This window comes from Felis catus, chromosome C2 (assembly GCF_018350175.1).
Source record: "Felis catus isolate Fca126 chromosome C2, F.catus_Fca126_mat1.0, whole genome shotgun sequence".
NCBI lineage: Eukaryota > Metazoa > Chordata > Mammalia > Carnivora > Felidae > Felis > Felis catus.
Window position 1 is genome coordinate 27,965,968 of NC_058376.1, and position 21,075 is coordinate 27,987,042.

Consider the following 21,075-nt stretch of genomic DNA (forward strand, 5'->3'; position numbering starts at 1 on the left):
AAATTTAAAAGCTCTAAGGAAGAGATTTGTAGAAGTGAAACTCAGACATCTGAAGAGATGGAGATAGTGGGCTGGTGCCTGGTTTCTCGGCAGAGTAATGAGGCTATTTCTGGAAGTTGTGGAAATAAAATCCCAACCAGATTCAACTGTAGCTAAGGAAAGGAAATACCTCTGCTGGGTGTAGTAACAGTGCCAGTGTGCCCGTGTAGGAAGGAGTTAATATAGCAGCTCTGATGTTGCCCTTTGAAGAACTTGCTTGTAAGGGTGGCATATGGAAACTTGACTTTGGAATTTTCCCTGTTACTAAATCATAAGACTGTTTTGCATGCCTTGGGCACTAAACCCTGCTGTACCAGCTTATCGAAATTGTTTGTGCAAACAATGTGATTCATAGTAAATACCTGCTTTTCTTCTGGGAGTCTGGAACTTTGGAAATCATGGCTTATTGTGTAGGGAAAAAGTGCCAATGTGACCAGCCCCCAATGAAAATCCTGGACTCAGAGTGACATCAGCATCATGGCAGGAGAAGACATTTCTTCTTTTTGGTCCTCATTTCAACAGCAAGAATTCAGCATCCATCCACAGTCACAGTCCCTTTGTGGGAGCCATGGAATCCAGCACCATGTGCCAAGGAACATGGGCAGGAGTTGTGCCCAACTGTCCATTGGCCCACAGGCAGACAAACGTTGTGGATATCTTAGTTGTGGACTCTGTAGTGATTTATGAACAGTTCTTGCCCTTCAGCTGTTGTCCAGGAACTCCTGGAAAACTGTCTTAGAAAATCACCCATGGACAAGGGGGCCTTTGTGGAAGTCCAGGTTTCCTGAGAAGTTGCAGAACATTGCTGAAGTAAAAACAAAACAAACAAACAAACAAACAAACAAAAGTATGTCTGGATACATAGGAGAGGGCAAGAGGAATAGTTCTACTTTACCTAAATTTCCCATTCCCCAGGGTGACACATCTCAGAGCCAAGAGAGATTTTCTTGGCCCATGATTTGTCCCACAGGCGAAAGGGAGAGCATGTGAAAGAATATCCTGCTTACCCAAGATGTTGCCAAAGGAGCTCATTTCTGTCTTGCCCATTAGATATTACCGAATCCTGAGCTACATGACTAGAGGGTGGAAAAAGGTTGGGAGAACAATGGATAGGACTCTTGGGGGGGCATAAAAGGATATGGATCCTACTAATTGCATTATGGACTCCATCAAAGAGCTTACCTATGAGCCACTGGGAACATCTCATCCATGAATCTCCTGAAATTAGTAACATGAAAAAATATGAAGATGTACAACACACTGGTAATGGTACATGTAAAGTCAAACTTAGAACATTCTAATACTGTAATATGACGGAATGTTAAACACTCAACTCTAGTACAAAGGTTAAAGAGTAAGAGTATTAGAAATAACTACAAGGACAATAATTTGTTAAAAAGTACACAATATGAAAAGAGGTAAATTGTGGTATAAAAAACATAAAAAGATGGAGTAAACGTGTAAATTTTTTGTATGCAATGCAAGTTAAGTTGTTACCAGCACATAATAGACTGCTAAATTTATAAGATGTTTTATGTAAGCCTCAGGGAAACCACAAAGCAAAAACCTGTAATAGATTCACAAAAGATAAAGGGAAGGGAATCAAAACATACAACTGCAGAAAATCTACAAAGGAGGGCAGCAAGAGAGGAAGAAAGGAACAAGGGAACTATAAAATATCCAGAAAACAATTAATAAGATGTCATTAGTAAGTCCTCACCTATCAATAATTTGCTAAATATAAATGGATCGGATTATTCAATCATAAGACATAAAGTGGCTGGATGCACTTTAAAAAAATACCTGACCGTATGCTACCCACAAAAGGTAGCTTTCAGGACACACATACGAATGGCAAAGGATATTCCATTCAAGGGGAAACCCAAAGAGGGCAGGGGCAGCCATATTCATATCAGACAAAATAGACTTTAAGCCAAAAATAGTAACAAGTGACAAAGAGGTTCATCATAGGGGGATCAATTCATCAAGAGGATGTAATGATCACAAATATATATGCGTCCAACATTGGAGTACCTAAATATATTCAAAAAATACCAAGAGCTATGAAGGGAGAAGTATACAATAATATAACAGTAGAGGACGTCAATAACCCACTTTCAACAATGGGTACATCATTCAGACAAGAAAAATAAGTAAATACTGCACTTGAACCATACTTCAGACTAAATGGATCTAACAAACATATATACAGAACATTTCATTCACTAGCAGCAGAATACACATTCTTCTCAAGTGCACACAGAACATTCTCCAGAATAGATCATATCCTGAGGTACTGTTCATTTTTCTTTAATATTTTTTTGTCTCTGTTCTTTAAAGTGCGTGATTTATACTGATTTATTTTCAGGTTCACTATTTCTTTCTTCTGCCATGTCTAATTTTTCTATCAAGCCAATCTAGGAAATGTTTCATTTTAATAACCATATATTTTTTTTAGAATTTCTGTATAGATTATCTGTTTATTCATTGATATTTTCCTTTACTTATTTAACCATGTTTATTATTTTTGAACATATTTATAATAGCTACCTTGTAATCCTTGCCTGTTAATCCAATATCTGAGACCACTCAGAGTCTGTTTGTTGACTGACTCCTTTTCCTGAGTATAAATTCATACATTCTTGGGGTTTTTTTGTATATAGATGAATTTGGGGTTAAAACGTGCAAATTACAGATAATACATTGCAGCAACTCTAGAGTCATTATATTCTTCCAAAGATGGGAGTTTTCTTTTATTTCTGGTGGTGCTTAGTTGCTGGGAATCAACCTACAAATTTTTTCCACCCCCCAATTTTTCATGATATACAGCTGTGTATCTATCTACCTTGTCTTCCCACTGCTGCTTTTTCAGCCCACCCCCCTGTTGCTCAGACATTAGAATCACCATTCTGTTGTTTTCTTATTTCTAGGGGTTTTCCTAATTTTCATCTGTTTTGCAAGTTTTGCCTTAACTAAATTTTGACACTTGAGGATTCTTGCAACCCAGGCTATGCATGGTTAGACAATGCATTCGGTAAAGAAAAGCATCAGACTCACAAATCTGGATCCACATCATTTTATCTTCAGACAGTGGATCTCTCTCTAGTTTCTCCTGACTTTTCCACAACCATCCCTCTGCTTTTCAAACACGTGAATAGTTTTGCCAAAGATTTGGCATCTAGTGCTCTGAATTGGGCACCACTTCTTCCTACGTGTTCCCATTACTCCCTTCGTCTGCTTGCTCCCTTAATTAAGAACCATGGAACTTTAGGAATGCCTCGGTGGCTCAGTTGGTTAAGCTTCCAACTTCGGCTCAGGTCATGATCTCACAGTTTGTGAGTTCGAGCCCCGCCTTGACAGCTGTGCTGACAGCCCGGAGCCTGGAACCTGCTTCGGGTTCTGTGTCTCCCTCTCTCTCTGCTCCTCCCCTGTTCATGCTCTTTCTCTCTCAAAAATAAATAATGAAACATTTCAAAAAATTAAAAAAAAAAGGAAAGAACCATGGAATTTTATACCTGGAAAGTATCTTAGAAAAAGTATAATCGCCTCATTTTAGAAGCACCAGCGGAAGCCTCAGAAGGTGAGATGAGTGACCCCGGGTCACAGAACCAGTTAGCGGCTTGGTTTCCTGATTTAGTTGTGATAACTACTGTGATGCCTGTACCAGAGGCACTGGATGGTTCCAATGCAGTTGGAGAGTGCCAAATAAATGAAAGATACCATCCCAACCTGAGGTATGCCCATACTGGGTTTTTTTTTCAAAGAGATAATATGTGCATAGTAAAGTGAATTGTGAGCAATTACAAAAGCAACTTAGCTTTTAGTGTAGAATAATATAAAAATAACTAAATATAGACGGGAGAGTTTTAGGGCTACAAGCTCAGGCAAACCTAATGTGTATCACTTGGCCTTAAAACCCTAGCAAAGGGGAAATTTTTAATACATCAGAAATCCATGTAGTATTACTGTATTTCTTCAGACTACGAATGCACAGTGCCAGTAGATGCATCATTTCTGTGGCACTGGTAAGTGTCAGAAGGGCTTTTGAAATTTTGACAAGTTAAATTTTTTTAAGTGCTTGGCTTTCTATGGCTCTCTCTGTTATGAATCCTCTATGAATCTCCTGTGATAGAGCATCGGATCACATTTCTTGGTGTGTAAGATATAAGAACTAATTTTTAGGAAACTTTAGCTTCTTCTTCATCCTTGTATCTTTGGGCCTATTAATAGGAAAGACATAATTTTTTTTCTAGCAGATTCTAATGTATTATGAAAGCTCTGACTTGTGTATGAACAACAGAAATTTTTTCTACTTATTTGTTCCATGTAGCCTACTTTTTATGATGAAATGACATAGGCATTCAAGTGTGCTACTGAAAAAAACAGAATTGATGAGTTAAACAAGGAAGAGAATAAGTAAAAAAAATACTATGCAATTTTATGTAAATCTTTAGTGTTTATTAATTTGAAGCATATACTATAATTTTAAGACTAAATTTACATGCAACGCCAGTTGTTACTTTTACAGATATGATCCATTTAGTTTTTGCTTAAAATCTTTGGATGGCTTATAATATGAACAAGTTTAAATTAATTACCATATTATAAAAACAATGCTTTTCAAACTCCAGGAGCAATTAAATTTGTGTTATTGAATCAAATCGTTTATTTGAATAAGAATCTTTATAGATTAAGAATTTAAGGGGCGCCTGGGTGGCGCAGTCGGTTGAGCGTCCGACTTCAGCCAGGTCACGATCTCGCGGTCCGTGAGTTCGAGCCCCGCGTCGGGCTCTGGGCTGATGGCTCGGAGCCTGGAGCCTGTTTCCGATTCTGTGTCTCCCTCTCTCTCTGCCCCTCGCCCGTTCATGCTCTGTCTCTCTCTGTCCCAAAAATAAATAAACGTTGAAAAAAAAAATTAAAAAAAAAAAAAAAAAAAAAAGAATTTAATTTTCCAACCCTTTTGCAAAATTCTTCAGCGAGATGGCAGGAAAGCAGCATTGTTACTTTGTCAAGTGGTCCAAAAAAATCTTTTGACTCACAGAAATGAAACTACCCTACCATCCTCTCCATCCAAAAAGAAGGGAAGCATTTTAAAGCTAGAAGAAGTAATGCTTTGGGACTGAGAGACTCATTGAACCAAAAGCCTTCTCTGAAGTGTCATTTTTAAACAGGCAGAGAGTTGTGGAGATATTTATAGAGTGGGTCTTCAAATGGTCACAAACTTATTTAGGCAAACGCTTGCTGAGATTAGTATTTATTGCCTGGGAAATAAAGTGACTACAAGATAGTTGCATGGTTCTAAATGGAGAAGCTTGCCTATAATCTGGTCCAGAAATCAGCAAAGAGGGGTTTGTTGATAACGGTTCAGCTTGAGTGTTACCTGTTAGGATCAAAAGACGAATATTATGCTCAAAAGTAATTTAAGGGAACTTTATTTTGTTTTTGACAGTTAATCGTTAAATTGAAAACAAGATCAGGGAAAAGGAAATATTTTAGGCAGATCCAAGAACCTACATTTGATACAATCTTCCCCCAAAGAGCCATAATTGCTATGCCTATTGGCTTGGCTATGGCCATTGATTTGGGAATATGTTCCTTGAATTTCCACATTTCAAAGCAGATCTTACTTTCTGAAAGTGCAGAAAGCTAATTATATCAGGCAACTTAAGAAGCCAAAAAAGGGCTCATTAAGATACTAAATCCAATATCTTATACACAGACTGCCCTACTTTCTTACTATGACAGTGAGTTTGTGGTTTTAAACATCTTCCCTCTATACATTACATGGAATACTGTGTAGATATATGCAAATATTAATGTGGGAAGTAGATTAGTTTATAGTACTGACTAAGAACTTGAAGATCTGGGACACAAAACAGGGACATTTTCATGAAGCATAAAGTGAGCTAAGGAAAACCAAGTCTAGGTGACATATGTGGCCTGGGTGGTAAGTATTCCTGGAAGAGAGAGGAGAAAGGGAAGATAGTAAAGATGAATGGCGTAGTGTTTCTCCTTGGGTTTGTAGAAAGGGATATTTGGATAAAGGTAGGTCACCTTAAAAATGTATGTTGAGGGGCACCTGGGTGGCTCAGTCAGTTAAGCTGAGGTTAACTTCAGCTCAGGTTATGATCTTACAATTTGTGAGTCTGAGCCCTGCGTTGGGCTCTGTGCTGGCAGCTCAGAACCTGGGGCCTGCTTTAGATCTGTGTCTCCCTCTCTCTCTGCCCCTACTCCACTCATGCTCATGCTCTGTTTCTCTTTCAAAACTACATAAACTGAAAAAAAAATTTTTTAAAAGAAAAGTCATGTTGCTATCACTCAATGGAAGTTAAGAAACTGACTGAGAAAACATATATATATATATATGATGTAAGTACATATATTATTTATTATATATTATATATGTACTTATATAAGTAAAGATAAATAATATATATCTATCTATATCATGTAAGTAATAATAAATCATATATATATGATATATATATATGTGAGATAATTTTTTTATTGTGAATGACTAAAAATGTCACTTGGAAATAAAGGGCATGTACAGAAATGGGTTGAGAACACAATGGTTGGAAAAGGAGGGGCTATAAATACAGCAATCTACACATTATATATCTCAGAGGAACAAACTCCTGCACACACAGGTTTTATAATACCAGATGGTCTATTTGTTTACAGTATTAAAAAAAATCTAGAATTAGCTACAGGGGTATGTATATCATATATATACATACACAGATTGATTAGTATAAAAACGCTATATATTATCTTTTAAAAAATTCTTACCCACTCTGTGTTACAGATAAATTAATTTCATTCTTTTTGTAGACATTAACATTTCATTTTGGTAGCATTATATATATATATGTATATATATATAGTTGGTATTATATAGATATATTCTATCTTGAAGAGTAAATGCTTGATATATAAATATGTAACACCTTTTTTTTTGCAAGTCAAACTGACAAAAATCCGTATTTCTAAACCCACAGATTTTTGTGGTGGATCATATTTCTTACATTAATTTCACAGGTAGTAGTTTTTTACCTGAAGTTCAAATAACATACTACTCATGTCAGTTTAGAGATCAATAGTGTGAACTTCTGATTCGGAAGAACTATAGAAATAACAAGTGCAGCTTCTGTTTTTAAAATGGCCTCTGTGCATCATACCGCTAGTCCCAAATGGAGACCAAGAAAGCAAGGTCATTTTAAATCTCTACGTACATCTTGCTTTCCTGGCTTCACACTAATCATTCACTGTGTCCTGCATATCGGAAGGGAGAGGATGAAGGATATAGAAGAACGCACTTTGAAAACATGTACTCAATGTTGCATATCCAAAAGCCCCCAGGGGATTAAACAATCAGAAAACCCTACATCATTTGCATTTTAATGGATAAAAATAAGAGTTGAAACATTTCTTTACACTTAAACTACCGTGAAAAATCTTGTGTAGTTAATAGGACTGAAGTGGTGGGAGGCGGAGGAAGAAACAGAGACTCTATGAAATTTAAGGAAAATTCATTTCCTTTACCGAACTGGAGCGGGGCTGATTAAGTCAAAGTGCCTGACTCTGCTAGAGACACATTTTCCTAATGAAAAGTACTGTAACTTCAGACCTTTCACATTTTCCATGAATAGATGTCATTACTCATTATCACATTTATCATTACTTGTAAAACAATGAGGTGGCAGCAGGGGGAAAAGGACTAAAATAGAGTTGAAAAAAATTCAGTACTGGCTTCGGTAGTTTAAGTGAAGGCTTTTGTGAAAAAGCAAAAACAACCTTCATGCTTACTCCATCATACCTTTGAAAAAGTGATATGATGTAGGGGGCCAATTTTAGGAAAAGAAGAGTGACCATGGCTACTCTCTTCTCTAAATATGAATTAGAAATGATAAAGAACTTGACTGGTCTAATTCTGAAATAGATAATGAGTTGTTTAAGTGATAATTACGGAATCTCTTTATTTTTGGAAACCCATTAACAGGTATCTCTTTAGTCTTAGAAAAAAAAAACCTTTATGAATATTGAATTGTGCTATCCCATATACAAATTTCTTTCAAATTATGGAATCTGACTAATTTCACAGGAACTCCTTGGTATTAATTAGCTTTATGATTTAATCAACTAAAGACATCATTTATTAATTTCAATTTGAAAAGCCAGGAAAAAAAGAGTATCACCTTATTATCTTTAGTCGAAGTTCTTTAAACGTTCATATGCGTTAGACATTGAAAAAAAAAAAGGTGCCCGCAAGCCTTGTGAGTTTCTCCAATTCAAAGAACAGGATTTATCAATGGGTAGCTGCAGCAGGTCTTAGAGTAAACTCTTACTGCCAAACTAGAAAATACAAAGGGTTTGACTAGTTTTGTAATGAAGACACAATGGCCATTTGTTGAATTTTTAGTCTAGTAGGTAGGAAGAGGGAAGTAAACCCTACATTACTGTCAAGTTCAAGCAACTCCTCATTCCCAATAAATAAATCTTGACCATGTTCTTCAAATACCAAGCTGTAGTGAAATGATGAAGAGGCCCTTAAGTATACCATCTTGAATAATGAAGAAAATTAGGAGGCCTTATATATAGATGAAAAATCCCATAGCTGGCTGGGTGCCAGAAGTTCTAGCAAGACCCCGTTCAGAACACGTAGAGATTTTCAGATGTGATTCTTATATGTTACTTGCCACTAGCTCCTCAAGATTATGAATTGTACTTGAGGTATTAGAGAAGTCGAGGATGAATTGTACTCGTAAACAGAAAACATATTATAAATCAGTAGATCCATTTTCCACTTAGGATATTGGATACCCTGAACTCAAAGAGTTGATATGTGTAAAATAGGCAAATAAAGGTTGTGCAAATATTGTGGAAATGTTATTGCTTGCTTTCACTGACAGATTTATTATTAGAAATAACCATATTTGCAATGTAGGACATTTCTATATCATGAAATCTGGTTTCAGAAACGTGTTCTTTCTGACTTCCTGAAGTTTTTGATGTCTGCCTTCTCTTTCCTACTCTAATTTATCTGCCACTAACTAATTTTCAATACAAATATGATAAATGAAATTTTCTGCTTGTATTTTCCAAGTATTCAATTATTCAGAAGAATGAATGGAGATGGGAAGTTAAAGTTTTTAGCAATCATTCTTAATAGAAAAAGACTGATTGCATTCTTTTGTGACAATCCTGAGCATTATTTGAGTTAAAGCTACACAAGTTAGGGGCTGTTGTTTTTCTTTGTACTCATGCTATCCACACAATCAAGTTAGAAGACCTTGTGTCACAATTAGGGGGTTACCAGAAGGTGGGGTAATGATCAGATCATCTTTCTCTTCCCAGTTTCCTAACACAAAGTCAGGTGACCATCAAAAAAATGGCAGGTGTCTTGATTGCTTATCACACTCCAACTCTGGGAAATCTTACACCCTTGAGGCTATGGATTCATAAATTTTGAAACAATAGTATTTACTATAGTAGCATTGTCTTTAATGTCCATTCTCCCTCAAAATATGGAAGTGTTGGCTAAGGAGCAAAAATTGCCTTAGTCATTCTAAAGCCATTTTTTTCTCTTTTTTAAAGTATTTATTTATTTACTTATTTATTTATTTATTTAGAGAGATTGAGAGAGAGAGAGAGAGAAAGAGAGAGAGACAATCCCAAGCAGGCCCTGCAGCACTAGTGCAGAGTCCGTTGTGGGGCTCAAACTCACGAACCGCAAGATCATGACCCGAGCCAAAGTTGGATACTTAACCAACTGAACCACCAGGATGCCCCAATCTACCAATCTAAGGCCATCTCTGCATGTCACATAGAAAGAAACTTATATCTGCATTCTTTAGCAAGAAAATTCAATCGGAAAAAAAAATACCAGTCCTATGTATGCACTAATTTTTTTTTTATTTTTTTTTCAACGTTTATTTATTTTTGGGACAGAGAGAGACAGAGCATGAACGGGGGAGGGGCAGAGAGAGAGGGAGACACAGAATCAGAAACAGGGTCCAGGCTCTGAGCCATCAGCCCAGAGCCCGACACGGGGCTCGAACTCACAGACCGCGAGATCGTGACCTGGCTGAAGTCGGACGCTTAACCGACTGCGCCACCCAGGCGCCCCTGTATGCACTAATTTTTTAGGGAAAAATACTACAATAATAAACTTCAATAACCTCCCTGCAAATCAAAATTAACCCAAAACTACTAAAAGAAAGGTTAAAAAATAGTGGGATCTGCTTATGTTTGCATGGTTTATTGTTTTTTTCAAACATCTGGCACATTTTCTGGCAGAGTACAGGTACTTAATCATTCATTTAACAAGTATCAGCTGAGGGTCATCTATGATCCAGGACCTGTGTAAAGTTAGTGAAATGCACTTTTATGTAAGAGCAGTCATGGTTTATTCCTTCATGGAGCTTATAGTCTAGTGGAAGAAACAGATGGATAAAATATTCACACCAATAAATTTATATAAAATATAACTGTGTAAAATTATAATGTGTTAAGCACTATAGATGGGATGGTTTATAATGCTTATAATGTTTATAGAAAGTGTAAAATAGAGAAGTTTAACCTAGTCAGAGGACATTGGAAAGGTTTTTTTGAGGAAGCAGGTATAGTGGAAGAAGGGGTCCCTTAATTATGGTTACATTCTAGTGAAATTGATGCAGATTGAAGGAGAAGTTTAAATATATGAGAAAGAGGAGGACAATTTTATTAATATAAAAGGTACAAAGTTAGACTGGTAACTATCTGGATATTTTGAGTTCGAGGTGTCTGGAATACTAGACATGGAGGAATTGGAGAGGTAGGTCTGTAGCTTAGCAGAAAAGCCTCAACAGTAGAAACTAATTTAGAGAATCTTTAATATATGAATTATAGTTAAAAGACTTTGGAATTGCCTCAGGAATAATGAATTATATGACTTTCCGAATATGTTCCCTTTCCAACTTTTATCTACATCCTAACCCCTGGAATCTGTGACTATTAGCTAAATGCAAAAGAGATTTTGTAGATGTGATTAAATTAGGATACTTTAAGATTAAGATAAAACTAAGATTATCCTGGGTTATCTGGTGGGCCTGATATAATGCTCCTTATAAGACAGACTCAGGAGGAATCAAAGTCAAGAGGAAGCAATGTGATTATTGAAACAGAGGTTGAAGTATTGCTCTTTGAAGATGGAGGAAAGAACAACAAGGTAAGAAACACAGGTGGCCACTAGAAACTGGAAAAGGAAAGGAAACTGATTTCTTCCCTCAGAAAATCCAGAAGACACCAGCCTTTCTAACACCTTGACTTTAGCCCAGTGAAACTGGTTTTGGACTTCTGACCTCCATTAACCATAAAGGAATAAATTTATGTTTTAAGTTTGTGATCATTTTGTTATAGCAACAAAAGGAAACTAATAGATATGGAGAGGGAAGAAGGGGCAGAAGATGAAATCTGAGGCAAGACTCCCCACTAGGAATAATGGGAGGAGAATGTTCTAGTGCAGAAGACCCCAGGAAGCAAAACCAAGGAAAGGTGGACTCACAGAAATCAAGAGAGCAAACATTTCTAGGAGAATGGAGTTGTTGGTAAGAGGTGATTAGAATCATAGACTCACCTAATCATAGGTGATTAAGATCTGTACTGGATAGGGAAGGACGGTAGAGTGAGAGGGGATGATAAGCTGGAGAAAGGTAGAGGCTGGACGTGGAAGACTAAGAACAGTGGGAGACTGGATGGATAGGGTTGTTGTGATCGGAGTAGAATACTGGAATTGAAGATCGTGGAGGCAAGTGCTGATTCAGCCTCGAAATGCAGAGAGGACTGAAGATGAGCTGATCCACAGGTGTACCGACCTTCAGAATGATGGTGGGTCTTAGAGCTTGAAGAAAGACTGGCCATTAAGTGCCTGATTCACCGAATTTGCGTTCTCACTGAATCATTGTGTTCTCGTCGCTGCACTGAGTGCAACAATCACAAGGAATTTTCTTCCGCTTTTAAACGATATATTCATACTTTTTTTTGAGATGGAATCTTATCTTTTCATTTTGCTTACATGTGGATGGCTGGGTTCTAATACTTAATTTCCCTTAAAAATTAAAGTGCCCAACACTGCACTGCATTTTCTGGATTCATCCTTTTTTGTTTTCCCAAGCTAGAATCTAAAAGCTGAATATTTCATGTTCTGGTCAATTTTCTGTAGCCCGATGGTTGGGAGGAGGGAAGGTGGTCATGCACATGGGATAGCTCAGTTGAAGTGTCATGGAATCTTTATTAGAACTCAGGGCTCTACTCTCTGCCCTCTGCCCTGGCTTTGTTCTAGAGTAACTCTACTTAGTGGAAGATACTGTAGGTCAAGATCCTTTCACTGTGTAACCCTGGAGCTTTTACTTCTATCAGAGGTGCCCTCTGTAGTTCCTTTCTCCTGACTTCATCCACTTTTCTCCTGGAGCACTTTCCACTAGTGTTCAACCCAAAGAAAAAGATTGAATTTTCTTGCCACCATTTATATGGCATTTTTCTTCCCCTCCGGAAACCTTTCTTTGTAGTTAGTTTATTAGATTGCATTATGTTATTTTCTTGTTCTTGTTTGTGGCTGTGAGTGAACATTTTTGATTGGGTTTTATTTATTTATTTTTTGTTTTGTTTTTCTCACTTTGTTAAATTCCATGGGACAGAAATTAAATGATGCAGTTGTAATCTACCACCTTCCCCTGGATGCTTATAAACAACGTTTCTCTGGTTACGTATATTTATTATTTAGAAAAGGAAGTCAATCCACCAAAATTATATTTCAGATGCAGGACTAATTATTTTTATGAAGCTGAATTTATTATAGATACAGCTAGAACTAACTTGTGTTTTTAATTTCCTTAAAGTGCTTTGATTGTGTAGTGATTGGAGCAGTAAAAAACAAATATAAATAAGTACTTGCACCTGACAAATAATTTATAAATATTTTACATGTACTGTGACCATATTTATTTATGTACAGATAATACATAGTCGGACTATCTCTACAAATAAAAATGCTGACCACACAAAGTTGTAATTCATAGGTATTACATGTCTCTTCTCTCTCGGGTTATATTCCTCTGCATCCTTTCCCGTAATTATTTCCTTAACTCATGGCTGTCAGTTCTACTTTAAGACAAAAGCCAAGAAAATGTAGTTTTTGAGTTTCTGCCAGTAAGTTTTTCTGCCTTGGAGAAAATAATATTTCTAACTGTATATTACGGTTTTTATCATTCTGATGTTCTAAGTTAGAAACAATTGCCTGTTCTTGCTGAACTTTACATAAGCATATGTGAAGTGAGAAACTAAGAAGAGAGACTATAATCACAATATTGCATAAAAAAATAAAGGCCAATGGAGCACCTGGGTGGCTCAGTCAGTTAAGAATCTGACTTTGGCTCAGGTCATGATCTCATGGTTTGTGGGTTCGAGCCCCGTGTCCGGCTGTGTGCTGACAGCTCAGAGCCTGGAGTCAGCTTCAGATTCTGTCTCCCTTTCTCTCTGCCCCTCCCCTGCTTGTGCTCTGTCTCTGTCTCCCTCAAAAATAAATAATAAAACATTTTTTAAAATTAAAAGAAAAATGCCAAGGGGCGCCTGGGTGGTTAAGCCTCCAGCTCTTGGTTTCAGCTTAGGTGAAACCTAAGGATCTTGAGGTTTGTGAGGTTGAACCCCGCCTCAGGCTCCATGCTGACAGTGAGGAGCCTATTTGGGATTCTCTTTCTTTCCCTCTCATGCTCTCTCTCTCTCTCTCTCTCTCTCTCAAAATAAATAAATACACTAAAAAGAAATGCCAAGTGAGTTAATTCAGATGCTAACACTGTATGGGGGGGCTCAGTCAGTTAAGTGGCTGACTCTTGATTTCGGCTCAGGTCATGATCTCAACGTCCACGGGATTGAGCCCTGCATCAGGCTCTGCACCTGCTTGGGATTCTCATTCTCTCTCTCTCTGCCCCTCCTCCATGCTCACTCTCTCTCTCAAAATAAAAAAAATAAACTTTACAAAAGAAAAACCCTGCTTCAATGATGCTACCATCTCATCGGTTTTATATAAAGGAATGCCTACTACAAATGTCTTTCATTTATTTTTGTTGTTCCAAGAAGCAAAAGACTGGCAGGAAGCCTGGATTTATTTCATTAACATTATGTCAAGTCCCACCAATAAACAAAAACTGACAGTATGCGTGAACCATAAAAAAGATCCTAATGTTCTTCTGCCCTTTGATGGTTGGGATCTATAATTATTAATAAAAAAAATCAAGAAAGCACAGTAACTTCTAAACATTACATTTCAATCTAGGGGAAGTTGCTAATGAAATACCACTGAAGACTCAATGGGTAATTCCAGATGCATGTTACTTTAAGACGATTTTTTTTAGTGTCTATTCAAGAGGGTAAAGTCATCTGAGTTTAGTTTACTTTTAGAATCCCAAGGTGGGGTCCTTCTTTGTTTTCTTGAGACAGTCCATATTGTGCTTGCATATACCACGAATACTAGGTAAGGGTATGCATAAAGAGATGCAATTTGTAAAGATTTGTACCATTTCATTGTGGAGGATTGCTAACCCTGGTCAAAATACATTAGTTCCAGTGCTCAAGTCCTACCAGATCTGGCAGCATTAGTAATGTATGAGGCATGTTTTTATGTGACTCTTCTGTATCTTAGGAGTGGCTGGAATACACTTTGACATGATAACATATGTCAGCTAGTACCTCTGTAATCTCTCTGAAATATTTTTGTATGCTCAAGTTACTTATGTAATGTTTTGTAAGATAGAGCTGTTGTAAAGATGTTACAGATGTTTACAGATGTAAAGATGTTGGGCGCTGTATATTGTCACTGGAGAATTGATTTGAGTTTTCAGTAACCTCTGCCTTATAAAGCTACAGAGAAGTAAATTTTGAAGTGTCGGCCCTCTCCTCTCTGCCCCCACTACCAAAAACCTGCACATATCTCATTATACTGTGACTGACATAATCTCCAATTTTCTCCAGGTTAATTCTGAATAACTGAGTGGTAAATTTATGTAATTGAAGTAGGTAAAATAATTAAGTGTTGTTTCATGGCCAACTTTGCAGTCCATTGGGGCAAAAATTAAAATGGCTGACTCACAAAGAAAGGAAGGGAACAACTAATTTGGCCCTATTTATTAATTGAGCAACTACTTCTGTAATTGGGTAGGTATCTCATTAAATAGTCAATGAAATCACCTTAGGCATCATCTTACTCCTAAATGGGATGTAGACATTGACTACTAGACTAGGAAATTATTTTGTATTTTGTTTAGTGAGTTTGTGGTCAGTAACATTTCTTACCACTTCAGTGAAAGTTTATTTATTTATCTTAGCTGAAGATGCAGGTTGTCCATAATTAGATTTATTGGCTTTAATTTTCTTCTTTTGGAGAAGCATCTGGGTGGTTCAGTTGGTTAAGCGTCTGAGTTTTGATTTCTGTTCAGGTCACAATCAGGGTTTGTGAGATCTAACCTCATGTCGGGTCAGCACTGACAGTATCGAGCCTGATTGGGATTCTCTCTCTTCCTCTCTCTCTACCCCTCCCCCCACACACTCTCTCTCAAAGTAAATAAATAAATTAAAAAAAAAAAACTTTCCTTTTTTTTTTTTTTGTAAAGCTTCTGGTCCTTTGCAAACTCTTACAAAAATTTGAAGAAAAAGGAATCCTTCCAAACTCATTTTATGAGGTCAGCACTATTCTGCTACCAAAACCAGACAAGGACAATAAAAAATATATATAGGCCTATGTCTTTGATGAATATAGATGTATAAATCTTCAAAAATATTAGAAAACTGAATTCAACAATCCATTCAAAGGATGATACACCATGATCAAGTGGGATTTATTCCAGAGATGCAAAGATGGTTCAACATCTACAGATAATTTAATGTGATACATCACATTAATGAAAAGAAAGATAAAAACCATATAATCATCTCAAGAGATGTAGAAGAAGTGGTTGACAAAATTCAACATCCATTTATGATAAAACCACTCAAAATGTGAGGATAGAGGAAAAACTCCTCAACATCACACAGGTCACATATGACAAACCCACAGAAAACCCCACACTCAACAGTGGAAAGCTGAAACCTTTTCCTTTAAGATCAGGAACAATAGAAGGATGCCCAGTTTCACCACTTTTATTCAATATAGTACTGGAAGTGCTGGCTGTGGTAATTAGGCAAGAAAAAGAAATAAAAGGCATCTGCATAGGACAGAAAGACGTAAAACTATCACTATTTGCAAATGACATAATGATATAGACAATCCTAAAGACCTTACCTGAAAACTCTTAGAATTAATAAATAAATTCAGTAAAGCTGTAGGATAAAAAATTGATATATAGAAATTGATTGTATTTTTATATACTACTGATGAACTATCAGAAAGAGAAATTAAGAAAATAATCTCATTTATAATGGCATGAAAAAGAATAAAATGCCTAGGAATAAATTTAACCAAGGAGGTAAAATAGCTCTACACTGAAAACTGTAAGGGATTGGTTAAAGAAATTGAAGAAGATACAAATAAATTGAAAGATATTTTCTGCTCATGGATTGGAAGATTAAAATTTTTTAAAATGTCCATACTATCCAAAGCAATCTATAAATTCGGTGCAATCCTTATCAAAATTCCAATGACATTTTTCACAGAACTATAACAAATAATTTTAAAATTTGTATGGAATCACTAAAGACCCTGAATAGCCAAAGCAATTTGGAGAAGGAAGAACAAAGCTGCAAGTATTACCTTCCCTGCTTTCAAACTATACTATAAAGTTATAGTAATCACACAATAGGGTATTGGCAGACAACAGACATATAGATCAATGGAACAGAGTAGAGAGCCCAGAAATAAGTGCATGTATATAAGGACAATAATTTTCCACAAGGAGTCAAGAGTATACAATGGGGAAAGGATAATCTGTTCAATAAAAGGTGCTGGGAAAACTGGATGCAGTCACTTAAAGAAAACTAAAATTGGACCCTTTTCTTATGCCATATATAAAAATCAACTCAAAATGGATTAAAGACTTGAAAGTAAGACCTAAAACCACAAAACTCCTAGAAGAAAACATAGGAACTTAGCTCCTTGACATAGCTCTTGGCAATATGTTTTTTTTTTTTGGCTCTAATTCTACAGGCAATGGCAACAAAAGCAAAAATAAACACACGAGACTACATCAAACTAAAAAGCTCCTGCACAGTGAAGGAAACCATCAACAAAATAAAAAGGTAATCTGAATGTGAGAAGATATTTTCAAATCATATATCCAATAAAGGGCTGATATCCAAAAGATATAGAGCTGATATACCTCAATAGCAAATGAACAGACAATCCGATCAAAAAATGGGCAGAGGATCTGAATAGATATTTTTCCAAAGAAGATCTGTAAGTGGCCAACAGGCATGTGAAAAAGATGCTCAACATTACTAATTAGCAGGGAAATGCAAATCAAAATCTCAATGAGATATCATCTCAAACCTGTCAGAATGGCTAGTATCATAAAGACAAGAAATAACTGGGGCACCTGGGTGGCTCAATCAGTTAAGCATCAGACTTTGTTTCAGGTCATGATCTCACAGTTTGTGGGTTTGAGCCCCGCATTGGGCTCTGTGCTGACAGCTCAGAGCCTGGAGACTGCTTTGGATTCTCTGTCTCCCTCTTTTTCTGCCCCTCCCCTGCTTGTGCTCTCTTTCTCTCAAAAATAAATAAACATCAAAAAAAAAAAACCTTAAAGACAGGAAAAAAACAAGCATTGGTGAGGATATGGAGGAAAAGGGACTCCTTGAGCACTGTTGGTGAGAATGTAAATTGGTGCAGCCACAGTGGAAAACAGTATGGAGATTCCTCAACAAAATTAAATATGGAACTCGCATATGATCCAGCAATCCCACCTCTGAATATTTATCTGAAAAAAATAAAGATATTACTTTTAAAAGACTTATGCCTCCCTATGTTTATTGCAGCATTCCTTACAACAGTCAAGACATGGAAACAACCTGAGTGTCGACAGATGAATAGATAAAAGAGATGTGGTAGAGACCCACAATGGGGCACTACTCAGCCATAAAGAAGAGGAAAATCTTGCCATTTGTGACAACATGGATGAATATTGAGGGTATTATGCTAAGTGAAATAAGTCAGACAGAGAAAGATGAATACCGTATGAATCCACTTATGGATGGAATTTAAAAAACAAAACAAAACAAAATTCCTAAGTACGAAAAACAAAAGGGTGGTTACCAGAGAAGAAGGGAGTTGAGAGTAGGCAAGAACAGGTGAAAGATGTCAATTGTATAAAAAAAAAAAAAAAAAAAAAAAAAAAAGGGGCGCCTGGGTGGCGCAGTCGGTTAAGCGTCCGACTTCAGCCAGGTCGCGATCTCGCGGTCCGTGAGTTCGAGCCCCGCGTCAGGCCCTGGGCTGATGGCTCAGATCCTGGAGCCTGTTTCCGATTCTGTGTCTCCCTCTCTCTCTGCCCCTCCCCCATTCATGTTCTGTCTCTCTCTGTCCCAAAAATAAATAAACGTTGAAAAAAAAAATTTAAAAAAAAAGATGTCAATTGTACAGTAAGGGATGGTAACTAGACTTCCTGTGGTCTGTCTCTTTGTAGTTTATGAAAATATCAAATTATTATGTTGTATACCTGAAGCTAATATAACTTTATATACCCATTTTACCTAAGTTTTTTAAAAAAAGTTCCTGAATTGGACTAAAAGTGGCTCCGAGTGTCCTGAGCCATTTAAAATAACTTACATATTTAGAAAAGGATCATTGCTGTGGCAATCACAGTAAGCATGAGAGTTTTGAAACACAACAGTTTTTATTGCTCTGGGCTTATCTTTGCTAATTCAAGTAAAAAGACTAATATTTCCTGAAAAAGAAATGCAGGTGGGAATTTAGTGCCTAGGAGAGTGGGGGGACAAGCAACATCCCTTTGAGCGGCAGAGCTAGGATGTCTGAAACTTCCACATCGGAGTTCCTTTAATCCCCTTCAGGCCTGACCTGAACACACAGTCCTTGGCTCTTTGCAAGAATGCAGACTGTTGACTTTCACCAAACCCTGGCCAATTACTATCAAGAGAAATGTCCCCAAACCAGTTATTTAAACCTAACCAAAGTGATTTTGGAATTTAGATTTTTTCACACAATTATTCAAAATCTTCAGACAGATTATAATACCATGGATAAATGCCAGTCATTGTTATCAACGTTATGTTAAAAAGTCTGAATGTGTTGGAGAAGCATGATAAAGTGTTCACAGGAATTATTGAAATTTGCTTTCAGCATATGTGGTAGGGAGGGTAGATGAAGCAATATTGGCGAGATGTTGACACCTGGGGCTCATGGAACCTTTCTCTCTACTTTTGATTATGTTTCAAAGTTTCCATAATAAAAAAGTGAGGAAGCCAGAGTATGATGTTATGATATGGATAACAGCACCTTTGGGTTCTAGGCACAATATAAACACTAACTAATGGAAAATCTCAGAAGAGATACATTCTTTAGTTATATTGTGCTCTTATATCAAACAAATAAAGTTATCACGTAAAATGCCTTTCTTAGGGTAATAGAGGTAGGTTGAGGGTGCTCTCCTTTTCACCGTTAGTCAGCACTTATTGAACATGCCAGATCAAATAATGGGTCCTAATCATGCGAGTAGGAATAAGGCATATCGCAGCCCATGGAGGAAACCAGTAACGTAGACAGATAATCATAAAACAATGTCATTAAAAAATGGGAGGGGAGGACATAGCATGTTTTTTCTAAGGTGTTGTGAACCACATGAATGATAGCAGGGTGAATAAAACTAGCACATACTGCTGAAGGAAAAATAAATGGTTGAGGGTTGCTAGAGTTTATTCAAAGTAGGAGAAATGAGAGAGATGGAGAGGCAGGCAGCGAACAACCTACAGGTGGTAGAGAGAGAGCCACTGAAAGGTTATAATGTAGGGCATGTGGGGTGGAGGGTAGGTTTGAGCAGACAACATTGGAAACAGGGAAGACAGAAAGGCATCTGTCCACCAGGCAAGAGACAAAGAGAACTCAAACTGGACCCAGACTTTGTGGGGGAAGGATAGTAAGAAAGGGTAGGGGGGTTCAGCCCAGGGTAGTATTACAGAAATAAAACCCTATAAATGCTTTCCTTTCCCTACTTCTCTTCTCTCATCCTTCTTAAATCTTTTCCCATACCCCTTTTCTTTCCTTGGCCTCTTTCACCTTCTCCTTTCTGTCATTTTTGTCAAGTCTTGTGCAAAGCTTAAATATTTAAAAATTTGTTTTGTATAGCTCATATACATACATATGGAACAGAACTAGAAATACCAAATATATGTAACTAAAAAAAAAAAGTTTCCTTTTCTGCCTTCCTCGCTTCTCAGCTACTTCTCAACTTCTTACCTCGATGGAGACGGTCGTTGTTCCTTCGAAGGTTCTTGTGTAGTTGCTTCAGAGGCATATCATGCACTTATAACCATATATGCATACTTGTAAAGATTTTTCACAATAACTTGTGTGGGAAGATTTTGTGTGTACATACTTGACATGTTAATTAGCATGCGAGTTGCACTGGATTAAAATCTTACTAATTAATTTGATGGGTCATTTGATTACATAGAGCCTTCATTTGATTACATGCTGGCCTTCTTTTGCATAAAAAAATGAGCTCACCAAGGATACTCACATGAATAATCTTCTTTGGAAGATGAAAAGGGTTAAATTAAACTATCTGAACCTTTCCCTTTCTAGTGGATACGAATATTAATCTAATGTCTATGTGGAATCTTGATTAACTTTCACAAACATCAGCAAACCGTTTTTTTTTGCCTATGAAGAGATTTGCTTATGTAACGACATATTATCTTGCTAAAAATTCTCTATCTTAACTGTCAAATAAGTGAGATCATAATTAATTGGTTTTAATTTTTTCTTTTTAAGTCAAAGAGAAAACCTTTGACATTTCTTCAGTGGTAGGTTGTGGCTTTTCCATGTAGTAAACATTGCAG

General features: G+C 36.8%; 1 long non-coding RNA gene across 1 annotated transcript; it reads right to left on the reverse strand.

The window, feature by feature from the left end:
* Positions 1–796: 796 nt before the first annotated feature.
* On the reverse strand, positions 797–20,570 carry LOC109491692. Its single transcript, XR_002145159.3, has 3 exons — positions 20,471–20,570; positions 1,222–1,257; positions 797–844 (listed from the first exon to the last, which is right to left on the reverse strand). It is a non-coding gene; the product is annotated as an uncharacterized LOC109491692 (long non-coding RNA).
* Between the last annotated feature and the right edge of the window lie 505 nt (positions 20,571–21,075).